This window comes from Suricata suricatta, chromosome 3 (assembly GCF_006229205.1).
Source record: "Suricata suricatta isolate VVHF042 chromosome 3, meerkat_22Aug2017_6uvM2_HiC, whole genome shotgun sequence".
Lineage (NCBI taxonomy): Eukaryota > Metazoa > Chordata > Mammalia > Carnivora > Herpestidae > Suricata > Suricata suricatta.
Genome location: NC_043702.1, coordinates 90,611,997 through 90,624,979, shown reverse-complemented (window position 1 = coordinate 90,624,979; position 12,983 = coordinate 90,611,997). Strand labels below are relative to the sequence as shown.

Below are 12,983 nucleotides of genomic sequence, written 5' to 3'. Positions count from 1 at the left end.
GATAAGCTGCTGTATAATGATTGCCACTTCAGATAGCTGTGAAATTAGGTGATTAACTAGTTGTTACTTAACCTTCTAATTTCTGTATAAGTCTAATTACATGAAATAGAAGTTGGGGTTCTGATTTTTTACTTTGCTTATCCATTTGGAGTGTCATTGTAACTACTGTATTGTAAATGATGGAAAATAATTGCATATGCTAAAAAAATAGTGTTATATTCTAAAAATAAATAAATAAATAAAGTTACCATAAATGTTAAATGCAGTTTATATCCACTTGGACTTTATTAGCATCTAACACCTGTAGTTTACTTTTAAAAGGAAATTCTTCATCTTTTCTCATGTTTTTTCTCTTGGTTTATGTGGCATTTGTGAAAATGGTTACGGAAATCCTAGTACTAAGATAAGGAATAATTAATGTTCTTGTTTGTAAAACTTCTACTAAGATCACAGAAATGGCACTAATTAAGTTGTTTCTGTCCTGGAAGACATACCTCTACCTTCAAGAAGCTCATGACTTAGTAGAAACCCATTTGAGTCAAAATTTCCATATTCTAAATGGCTGCAGCTTCCATTTCCTTTTCTTACTTTCTCCACTTCCTACTTCTTTTCTTTCCTCTTGTCATTGAACAAATTTGCTTAAAGATAGGACAGGATGAATGAGCTATGAAAAAGGAGCCAGCAGCGCCTGGCTGGCTCAGTCTATAGAGCATGCCACTCTGAATCTCAGGGTCTTACATTCAAGCCCCAAATTCAATTAGAGATTACTGAAAACTAAAAATTTTTTGAAAAGAAAAAGAGGAGTCTCACTTTCACTTGGTGGTCTTTTTAATGAAATATATGAATATATACAGTTCCAAGGATAACAAGGGGTTTACACCTTCTAAATGCACAATAAAGACCCATGTGAAAGTTGGTCGTCAGGTAACCATTTACTGAATTCCTTTTCCATATCCTAGCATAAAGTCTTGTAAAGAATACAAGCATTCTTGTCTTGATCTCATTTCTCTCACAGCTTTTCAGCTGGCATCCTGTGCTTCAGAGATACTAAAGTAATGGCCCAGCCAGGACTTCAAGAAACGTCTCTAAACTACAAGTCCAACTTTATATTATACCAAGTATAAAGGAATTAATCAGGTTAATTAATGTGCCCTCTTTTTTGGCCCCAGAACTTAATGGAGGCAAGTTAATATTAGGGAATATTTCAAGGTAGCTTGTTGTACTTACTGTAGTCAGACTCAGTACTTGATTCTTCTAGACATTCTCATATTACTTAAAACTACTTAGAAGACCTTCCCTCCTGACTTAAATGCTGGTATTTATGACTAAATTATAATTGAACCTGAACTACTCAGTGAAATAATTAAGAAATTGAAAAGTTAGCATACATTGTTCATGTAACTGAAAAACAATAGTTTGTGTCTACTGGTTAGAAAATATACATTATAATAGTATGAAAGCATAGTACATTCTTTTTAACTCAATGACTTCATCTAATTAATCCAAAATTTAAATTCCTCATACCATAGGCAGAGTCACTGACTAGGTACAGAATGACATTTGCTTGTTGGTCTGCTGTTTTTTTTCATGACAAAGGTACTGTGTTTATTCACATTGCATAATTTAAAAAAAAATTTTTTTATGTTTTTTTATTCATTTTTGAGAGACAGCTTGAGCAGGGGAGAGTCAGAGAGAGAGAGAGATACAGAATCCGAAGCAGGCTCCAGGCTGTGAGCTAGCTGTCAGTACAGAACCCAACACAAGGCTCAAACCCACGAACTGTCAGATCATGACCTGAATCGAAGCCAGATGCTTAACCGACTGAGCCACCCAGGTGCCCCCAGATTGGGTATTAAGAGTGGCTTTGAGGGAAGACACCTGGATGGCTAAGTTAGTTAAGTTCCTGACTGCTGATTTGGGCTCAGGTCATGATTTCAGGGTTCCTGAGTGGAGTTTGAGCCCTGCGTGGGGCTCTGCACTGACAGGCAGAGCCTGCTTGGGATTCTCTTTTTCTCTTTCTCTGCCTCTCCCCCACTTAGGGTCATGACTTCAAACCCCACACTGGGCTCCATGCTTGGCATGAGGCCTAGTTCAAAGATATGGGCTGTTTTTGTTTTTAACACTCATGCTTCATGGTCTTTTCTACCTCCCCCAGACCTAGAGAACCACTAACCTACATTCAGTCTCTGTAGATTTGCATCATACAGTATGTCACCTCTTGTGACTTTCTTTTTAAGCATAGTTTTTTTTTAAATTATGTTTTTATTTTTGAGAGACAGAGAGACAGTGGCTGAGTAATATGCCACTGCATGGACCACATTTTTTTTTTAATCCCTCTTTTGTAGGACATTGGAGTTGTTACTGCTCCTTGGCAATTGTGAATAACACTGCTATAAACATTCTTTTTTTTTTTTTCCCCTCCCGCTCCCCTATTAACATTCTTAATACAAGTTTTTGTGTGTCGGTATGTTTCCATTTCTCTTGATTCTGTGTCTCATTTCTCTTGATTATAGCCATTTTAGTGACTGTGTAGTAATATCTTGTGATTTTGATCTTCATTTCTCTAATGATTAAAGATGTTCAACATCTTTTCTTGTACTTCTTATTGGCCCTTGTTGATTTTATGTAGACCTTGGTATCTAGATGTTGTTTGTATATCTTTTATGCAGTCTATAATTAGTATTTAGGCTTTATGTGTCAACATAAAATGCCATTGTATGTTTGAACACATTATGTATGTTATATTGGAGAATTGGAGAGAGACTGATTCATCAACATTTTCTAAACTTGCCTGGTAAATAAGATAGTCAACAGTTCGCCCAGGACAGTCCCTGTTGATTTTTGTTGTTCTGGCATACTTACAAAGGTGCCCTCTTTCACTTTGAAGTGCCCTCATTTGGACAATAAATTATATGGCCATCCTACTGACAGTTAACCTAGAGTATTTAAATACACACTTGCTATCTACTAGATCAGACTCTCCAAGAAAAGGGCCTGGAAATATGTTTTTAGCAATTTCGAGGTCAAGCACATTTATATCTTTCTAGCAGAATGCTGGTGTTTCTCTGTAACCCAAAACCCATTATCAGTGTTTTAATGGGACAGTGAGTTGCAAGTTAAAACTGGAGAGGAATAATTTGGTTTGATAGGCTAACACCATCCTTTTCCTTAAAATAATGATAGAGGAATATTTTATAACATGAATGTTGGACAGGCTTATAGGAGCAGGAGAGTATAGGATAGGAAACTGAAATAAGTTCCTGGAAGTTGGGTAGTCTCAGGATAGAGGCCATGAGCAAACCTGAGCTTCCCTTTGAGTTTAGTGACAGTAGAGGAGACACTCATGAAGATGTTCTTCATACCTGAGAACTTAGGAGCAAGAACTCCTAGTTCCTGGCAGGGGTGAGGGTGGGGGTGGAAAAAGTACTTTGAGATTCCAAGACTGTGTTACAGAAGAAAGATAGAATGTGCTACTATTGGTTTTTAGTGAGATTTGAGAATATTTTTAAGTCAGGCACTTGTAAGAGATTGTATTTTTTTCTATTTTATTTTTTAATGTTTGTTTACTTTTGAGAGAGAGAGACAGAGAGACAGAGTGCGAGCCGGGGAGGGGCAGAGAGAGAGGGAGACAGAATCCAAAGCAGGCTGTAAGCTCTGAACTGTCATCATGGAGCCCAGTGCAGGGCTCGAACCCTCTAGCCATGAGATCATAACCTGAGCCAAAGTCGGACACTAAACTGACTGAGCCACTCAGGCGACCTGAGATCTGCTTTCTTATACCAGTATTAGAGATGCCTATTCAAGTTTTAAGATTTTTTTATTTGCTAGTTATGTGACTGTCTTTAAGATGAAAACAAACATATTTGACACAGTATAAAGTAAGGAATGTGCACTAATTATTTGTGGAGGGTCTTTGATCACCTTTTACCATCAGTGACACATGATTAAGAAATTAGTTAAGAAATGGCTGGAAAGTTAGGAATTTATGTGTATCCCAACATAACTGTTGCCTAATGATATTTCCATTAGCCAGAAACTCAAGCCAACTCTTCTATGGGGTATACTACCAAGCAACAGTCTTTAGTATAATTATTCATACCATAATATTTCATCCAAAAATTCTTTGACTGGGGAGGGAGGGCCTTATTATTTTATTTTCACTTTATTGAGGTATAATGGATGTACAGTAAACTGCATGTATTCAAAATATATATTTGGGAGAGATGCTAGTTGTTTGTTTGTTTTTTTTAATTGATACTGTGGCAAGTCTGCCATTGAATTTGTCTTCTGACCATACAGTAACTGAGTGGAGAAATAAAACAGGTTGTTAATTTAACTTGGGGAAACTCATGAATTATTTATAGTAAGATGATTTACAATGGATTTTTAAGACTTGTTCATATTTATGGGGCAACTACTGTTGTCTCCAAAACTAGTTACTTTTTATTTGTACATATTTATCTGAGAGAATGAGAGCAAATAATTATGTGCCAAATGAAGGACACAATAATAAATGCTTGAGAAATTTAAAAGAATAAGGAATGGCTGGACTGAAGAGGTTAGGAAAAGTTGTGAGGAAGAAAGTAGATCATGGAACAGGTAATGACAACATAGGAAAGGGTCCATTGGAGTTTGAGCTAGACCTGAGAGAACAGATTTGTTTCACTAGCCAGACATGGATGAAAAAGCATTCTAAAGAAAAAGAGAACCATGGAGTACCTGGGTGGCTCAGTCAGTTAAGTGTCGGACTTTGGCTCAAGTCATGATCTTTCATGAGTTCGAGCCCCACATAGGGCTCTGTGCTGACAGCTCAGAGCCTGGAGCTGCTTCGGATTCTTTGTCTCCCTCTCTCTACCCTTCCCCTGCTCACACTCCTATCTCTCTCTCTCAAAAATGAATAAACATTAAAAACAAATAAAAGAGAACCAGTGAGTACAAATAATGAAAGGTGAGTGATCTGGCTTGGCTGCAGTTGAGCATGACTGAGGGAAAATAAATATGGAAAATTAGGTTTGGGCAAAGATCCTAAATGCTAACTAAAGGATTTAAATTGTGTCCTCTAAATCAAGGGGAACTACTGATTGTTTTCTTGAGCAAGGTAGTTGATTTCAGATTTCATTGCCTTATTGTTTTTTTTGATGCATTTAATACTCCAGTTGTGGTTATCAGGAAGTTGATTTTTAATTTGTCTTTTATAGTCAACCTGTCACTTTATTTTTTTTTTTTGGTATTATCAAATCTCTTAAAAAGTAATAATATCTGAAAGAGAGGAAGAGGAAAATTATAATTACTCATGTAGTATTAGATTATGGCTTAATTCAGAAAATATGAATTTTTAAGAATTGAGAATTCTGGAATGTGAATTTTGGGGTGACTCAGTCGGTTGAGCATCCAGCCTCAGCTCAGGTCATGATCTCGTGGTTCATGGGTTCGAGCCCTGCATTGGACTTTGTGCTGACAGCTAACTCAGAGCCTGGAGCCTGCTTCAGATTCTGTATCTCCCTCTCTCTCTGACGCTCCCCTGCTCATGTTGTATCAGTCTCAGTCTCTCTCTCACTCTCAAAAATTTAAAAAAAAAAATGTGAATTTTAAGGCAACATAGGGAGTCCTGAAAGATTCTAAGATATTGGGCCCTTCTTGTATGTGAAGATCTAAAATTATATTTTCTCATTCTTTTTTTTTTTATATTTGTTTATTTTGAGAGAGGGAGAGAGAGAGAGTGTGCAAGTACAGGAGAGGGGCACTAGAAAAGGAGGGAGAGAATCCCAGGCAGGCTCTGTACTGTCAGCACACAGCCTAACACAGGGTTGAATCTCATGAACCAGGAGATCGAGACCTAGGCCGAAATCCAGTGTCAGAGGCTCAGCCGACTAAGCCACCCAGGCAGCCTGGGTCTCGTTATTTTCTTGACCTCTCTTTCAAAATACGTATTTAAAGAAGCAAAGCAGTTGAGCTTAAGAAAATTATCTTTTTTTTTTCTGGAATGTCATAAAGGATCCCCAGAAGTTACAAATGTAGACTTGAGGGGAAAATGAGAAGTACTTTTCTATTCTCTTCTTGTTGTTGTTAATTTCTTGACTTCAAACATACAGATGAAAACTATGAAATATGAAGAAGTACACATAAAACAGTTCAGCTGTTTATATCCTAAAACCAAATTCATGACCTTATGTGGTGGAAATACTCCACTTTTAAAGGGTTGTGAGAATTTAATAATTTTATTTCATTCAGCCCATGTTGAATTATGTGTGCTTTTAATACTTTTAGGGCTTTTAGATTAATTTTTTGTTTTAATTTTATAGTATTATCTATTTCTTTATTTCCTAGGAATTAACTGTCCCTTAAATGTGACACTGCATAAATTATTTTCATTTAATTTCCTACAGAATAAAATAATATGCATTTAAGACTCTCAACTGGTTCTGTACTATTCATTCATTTGTTCAGTCAGCAATTACTTGAAAAAAAGCATTTAGTGAATACCTGCCATGTGCCAAGCCTTGGCTTTGAGAATACACAAATCAGTGATTTGGACTCTTGCCCTGGAGGAGCTCGACCACATAAGAGAGGCAATCTAAATAAGTAATTACAAATCCACTTGATAATTTATTTTTGTTTTTTTTTTTTAAAGGTGTGTTGAAGTACATATCGGGTGCAGTTGAGCAGCATCCTGCCTTAATTCTTACCTGACCATTTCCTTTTTGTGTTTAACTGATATGACTTTATTAATAGTAAATTCTAAAGCAAAATAATATTCCAGATATAAAAAAAATCAAGACTTGATAAAGGTAGAAAGTTCAGTTCAAAAGGAAAACATAGCAGTTTCAAGTTATCTATGTACTTTATAATTGATAGGATGATGAGAAAATAGGCAACAATTATAGGGGATGCCACAAACACTGATTAATAAAATTTTGTTTTAATCCCCTATGTGAGCAAGAAAAGCCCTTTAAAGATAAAATGGATAAAGCTTTTCCCATTTTACCTCACTATTTCCTAAGCTACAGGATTAACCTTACTCAAATCACACAACTGAGAATTCCCTAAAATTCTCAAGTTTCTCACTTCAAGTCTTGCTTATTTCTTTGAAAAGGAATAACCATTTTACTATTCCTTCCCTTCCTCATTATATATGACCCATGTTTCTAGAACCTGTTCTTAAATGCAAGTTTTATTTTGAAATATAAGCCGGAAGTGCTCTCTCCCATTTGTTCTTTTGAGGCACTATATATGTGATATTTCTAACTTTTATTACTTTGAATCTTGTGTTACGTGTAGTTCATCATGCGCATAGCTCCCTCCATTACTACTTGCCTTCCAGCTACACCCAGCTCCTGGTATAGCACTGCTCCATTTAAAAATTACCTGAGGTCAAGGGCTTTGTCAGCTTGATAATAATACCTTGTACCACCATACTTAATAAATTTGTATTTAAATATAATTAGATATTTGGTATTGATTTGAGGGAATAGTAGAGCACAACCTCATTACTGTAGAATATTTTAGTAACAAATTTAGAAAAAGAAACTCCCTAAATTCAGACAGATTATATTTAAAGGTAAAATTTTGTCGAAACCTTGACTTGAGTAAAATTTCTCTCCCTTGGTTTAAGTTCAACTCTGATAAGCAATGATTACAATCTGATAGCTGGTAGATACCCTTTGTTAAATGAACTGATGACTCATGCCCTAAAAATTAACCTGATGCCTCTATCCCAGTTAATGCCATATTTCAGTCTTAATACTGTGTTAGTTTGATTTGGCCATAAACTGAATTGTCCTTATCCTTCCTGGTATTCTCACGTTTCCGCTCTAAACTAAAGCATGTCTTCATGGCTGACTGAGGAACTTCTGTTTCTGTCTAGTTGGGAGAATTGATTTTCAAAACAACTAATTAACAGTGTCTTATTTTGAACACTGCCATATAAAAAACTGGTAGTATGATTGCTAAGGATAAATACTAACCTTAAAAAAATGCTTTGTAGTATGCTTTTGTTCTATTAAGCCATATTAAAATTACCTTTTGTGGAAACCATTTCAGAGAGGTGGCTAGCCATCTGTTCATTCATTTTGTTTCACAGTAAACTCTCATTGCTATCTTCACTGAGGCTAGTGTCCTGACCTTCATTTCTAGATTACCCACGTGGTCTCCTGTCTATGCCTTTTCTGATATGTGGTGGTGGTAAAAGAAGATACAGAAAGAAGTAAGCAGATTTGCCCTTTTCTTTAATCAATGCCTGCTTGGACTCAGATTGTAGTACTTTTAATTACCTCTTTTGTAATATCATGATCTCCATTTACAGTTTTCTTCTGTGTCTTTAAACCCCCTTGCCTCTTCCTACTCTTATTGTCACAAATGAATTTCTCTTATATTTTGCTCAAGACTTTGATGCTGTTTATTATAGTATGGGATCACTGAATTAGCTATGGATACTTTAAAAGTATCTGTCTAGGTGCGCCTGGGTGGCTCAGTCAGTTGAGCAGCCTCCTCTTAATTTCAGCTCAGGTCATGATCCCAGAATTGTGGAATCGAGCTCCAGGTCAGGCTCAACACAGAACCATCTTGGGATTCTTTCTCTCTGACCCTACCCTGCTTGTGCGCACGTTCTCTTTCTCTTCGATCTCTCTCTCAAGCATTCTCTCTCTACATCTGCTCCCCTCCCCTGCTTCCACGCCCTGTCTCTCCAAAATAAAATAAAAGTGTCTACCTCTCTCAGTACCCACACTTTTCTTTTATGACTCTCAAGTGAAGAAATGGCCTCTCCTTCAACACATTCTAAAGAAAGAAGAGTAGTCTTCTACTTTAACTATGTGCCAGGGAGTGTGATAGGATTTCTAGGAAACACATATATGAGTAAAATATAATTCTTAAAAGAAGCTTACTGGCCTGTGTTTGTACTGTTTGCAATATTCTCATCTTTGTCATTTGTTCATTTTGTTTACATTCCTAGAATTAGAGAAATTTTAAATAGGAAGGAGAAAGGTTGTTTTCCCTCAAGGATATAAGGGAAGGGAGCCTCTTTTACATTAAACCTTTTCCTTCACATCCTTTGGCGATGTGTCTAGTAAGAAGTTGGTCTTTCAGCCATTTTGAATTTATTTTTGAGTATGGGGTAAGAAAGTGGTCCAGTATCATTCTTGTGCATGTCTCCGTCCAGTTTTCCCAACACCATTTATTGAAGAAACTGTCTTTTTCTGGGGGTTAATCTTTCCTGCTCTGTTGAAGATGAGTTGACCATATAGTTGTGGGTACATTTCTGGGTTTCTATTCTGTTCTCTTGATCTAAGTGTCTCTTTTTGTGACCTTACCATACTGCCTTGATGACTGCAGCTTTGTATGTACATTAAAATCTGGAATCATGTTGCCTCTGGTTTTGTTTTTCCTTTTCAGGATTGCTTTGACTATTCGGGGTCCTATAAACAATTTTAAGATTATTTGTTCTAGCCCTGAAAAATGCTGGTGGTAATTTGGTAGAGATTGCATCAATTATCTAGACTGCTTTGGCTAGTATAGACATTTTAACAGTGTTTGTTCTTCAATTCCTTTGAGCATGGAATGCTTTTCCATTTCTTTGTGTCCTCTTCCATTTCCTTCATAAGTGTTCTGTAGTTTCCAGAGTATAGATCTTTTATGTCTTCAATTAGGTTTATTCCTAGGTATCTTACTGTTTTTGATGCATTTGCTAATAGGATGGATACTTTCATTTCCTTTTCTGATACTTCGTTATCGGTGCATAGAAATGCAACAGATTTCTACACGTTGACTTTATATCCTGTGATTTTGCTCAATTTATTTATTAGTTCTCACAGGTTTTTTTTTGTGGTCTTTTGGGTTTTCTACTTAGAATATTATGTCATCTACAAATAGTGAAAGTTTGACTTCTCCTTGACATTGGGATGCCTTTCATTTCTTTGATTGTCTGATTGCCAAGGCTAAGACTTCTAGTACTGTGTTAAATAGTAATAGTAAAAGTGGACATCTTTGTTGTGTTCCTGACTGTAGGGAAAAGGCGCTCAGTTTTTCCCCATTGAGAATGAGCTGCAAGTCTTCTGTATATGGCCTTTTTGATGTTGAAGTATGTTCCATCTATCCCTACTTTGTTGAGCGTTTTTATCAAGAATGGATGCTATGTTTTGTCAAATGCTTTTTCTGCATCCATTGGCAGGATCATGTGGTCCTTATCCTTTTCTTTTATTAATGCGATGTATCACATTGATTTGCAAATATTGAACCAGCCCTGCAGCACAGGAATAAATCCCACATGATTATGGTGAGTAATTCTTTTAATGTATTGTTGAATTTGATTTGCTGGTATTTTGTTGAGAATTGTTGCATCCATGTTCATCAGGGGTATTGGATATTGGATATTGGATATTTTTGGTGGGATGTGTTTCATTTTGGAATCTGGGTAATGCTGCTTTGTCGAATGAGTTAGGAAATTTTCCTTCTGTTTCTGTGTTTTGGAACAGTTTGAGAAAAATAGCTTTTAAATCTTCATCTTGCAAAACTGAAACTCATACCCATTATATAATAACTCCTCATTCCCCAACTCCTGACAGCCAGCCATCTACTTTCTATGTCTATGAATTTGACTGCTGTAGGTAGCTCAAGTGGAATCATAACAGAATTCTTTTTGTGACAGGCTTATTTCATTACCCTAATGTCCTCAAGGTTTATCCACATGTCAGAATTTCCTTATTTTTTTAGTTAAGTTTTTATTTTAATTTGAGTATAGTTGACATACATTGTTATATGGGTTGTAGGTATACAATATTGTGATTCAATAATTCTACATGTTACTCAGGGCTTATCATGATAAGTGTACTCTTTAATCCCCATCACCTATTTTACCCATCCCCCATCTTCCCTCTGGTAATCAGTTTGTTCTCTCTACTGGAGTGTTTTACTTTTCTTTTTCTTTCTTTTTTTTTTAAAGATTTTACTTATAAATAATCTCTGCATCCAAAATGAGGCTCAAATTTACAATGCCAGGATTAAGAGTTGGACGAAGAGTCTTTTTCTTAGTTTGTCTTTTTTTTTTTTTACTTTGTTTTGTTTCTTAAGTTCCACATATGAGTGAAATCATACAGTATTTTCCTTTCTCTGACTTATTTCGCTTAGCATTATACTGTCTAGCTCCATGCATGTTACTGCAAATGGCACAATTTCATTCTTTTTCTTTTTAATTTCTTAATGTTTTTTATGTATTCTTGAAAGAGAGAGAGACAGACAGAGCATGAGCAGGGGGAGGGGCAGAGCAAGAGAGAAACACAGAATCTGAAGCAGGTACCAAGTTCTGAGCTGTCAGCACAGACATAACATAGGGGTGCATCTATTCCTTTCAATTAGTATTTCTTTGCTTGGAAGGTAAATATCCCAGTAATCTGATTACTGGATCATAAGGTAGTTCTGTTTTCAAGTGTTTGAGGAATATCCATACTGTTCTCCACAATGGCTGCACCAGTTTGCACCAGACCCACAGTGCACAAGGGTTCCTATTTCTCCACATCCTCACCAACACTTAGTGTTTCTTATATTTTTATTTTAGTCATTCTGACAGGTGTGAGGTGATATCTCACTGTAATTTTGATTTGCGTTTCTCTGATGATGTGTGATGTTGACCATGTTTTTATGTGTCTGTTGGCCATCTTTATATCCTCTTTGGAGAAATGTCTGCTCATGTTTTCTGCCCATTTCTAAAGGGTTGCTTTTTGGGTGTTGAATTGTGTAAGTTCTTCATTTATTTTGGATACTAACCTTACATCAGATTTGTCTTTAAAATATTTTCTCCCATTCTATAGATTGCCTTTAAGTTTTATTGATTTCCTTGCTGTGAGGAAGGTTTTTATTTTTAGTCCCAATTGTTTATTTTTTTTAATGTATTTTTTAATATTTGTTTATTTTTGAGATAGAGAGTATGAATGAGAGAGGTAGAGAGAGGGAGAGACATAGAATCCAAAACAGGCTGAGCTGTCAGCACAGAGCCCAACATGGGGCTCGAACTCAGGAACCATGAGATCATGACCTGAGCTGAAGTCAGACACTCAACTGACTGAACCACCCAGGTGTCCACAATGGTTCTACTTTGCTTTTGTTTCCCTTGCTTCAGGAGACATATTTGGAAGAATGTTGCTGTGGCCAATGTCAGAGAAATTACCACCTGGGCTCTCTTAGACTTTTATAGTTTCAGGTCTCACATTTAGGTCTTTAACCCTTTGAATTTATTTTTGTATATGGTGTAAGAAAGTGGTCCACTTTCATTCTTCTACATGTAGCTCTCCAGTGTCCCCAACACCATTTGTTGAAAAGACTGTCTTTTTCACATTGCATATTCTTGCCTCTTTTGTCAAAGAGTAACTGACCATATAAATTGACAGTTTATTTCTGAATCTGCTATTCTGTTCTATTCATCTATGTGTCTGTATCTGTATCAATACCATACTGTTTTGATTACTACAGGTCTGTAATACAACATGAATTCTGGAGTTAATGAAATAAATTGAAGGTGATGCAAAGAAATGGATAGATATTCCATGCTCATGACTTGGGAAAACAAATACTGTTAAAATATCTATACTCCGTAAAGTAATCTGCTCCCTATCAAAATATTAATAGCATTTCTCACAGAACTCAAATAATCCTAAATTTTGTATGGAACCGCAAAAGACCCTGAATAGCCAAAGTAGTCTTGAAAAAGAAAAATAAAACTGTAGGTAATTTCCTTCTTCTTTAAGTCTGAGTAATACGCTGTGGTATGTATATATTACATTTTATGTATCTGTTCATCTGTTGCTGGACATTTGGGTTGTTCCCATCTTTTGGCTGTTGTGAATAGGCTGCAATGAACATGAGTGTACAAATTCCTCTTTGAGAACCCAAAGAGTGCCTGCACCATCTGACATTTCTACTAACAATGCACAGGAGTTCTAGTTTCTCCACATTCTCACCAAAACTTTTTATTTTCTGATCTTTTAATAGTAGAT

General features: G+C 36.1%; 1 protein-coding gene across 9 annotated transcripts in view; it reads left to right on the top strand.

Annotated features, from left to right (window-relative positions):
- Positions 1-12,983, top strand: part of R3HDM1 (R3H domain containing 1) — a 201,029-nt gene that overhangs the window by 13,399 nt on the left and 174,647 nt on the right. Inside the window, exon 2 of one of the 9 annotated variants that reach the window (XM_029934653.1) lies at positions 8,134-8,203. The exons of the other annotated variants lie outside the window; for them this stretch is intronic. The gene's annotated coding sequence lies outside the window, so the exon portion shown is untranslated. The remainder of the gene's footprint in view (positions 1-8,133; positions 8,204-12,983) is intronic. 9 annotated transcript variants of the gene reach the window in all.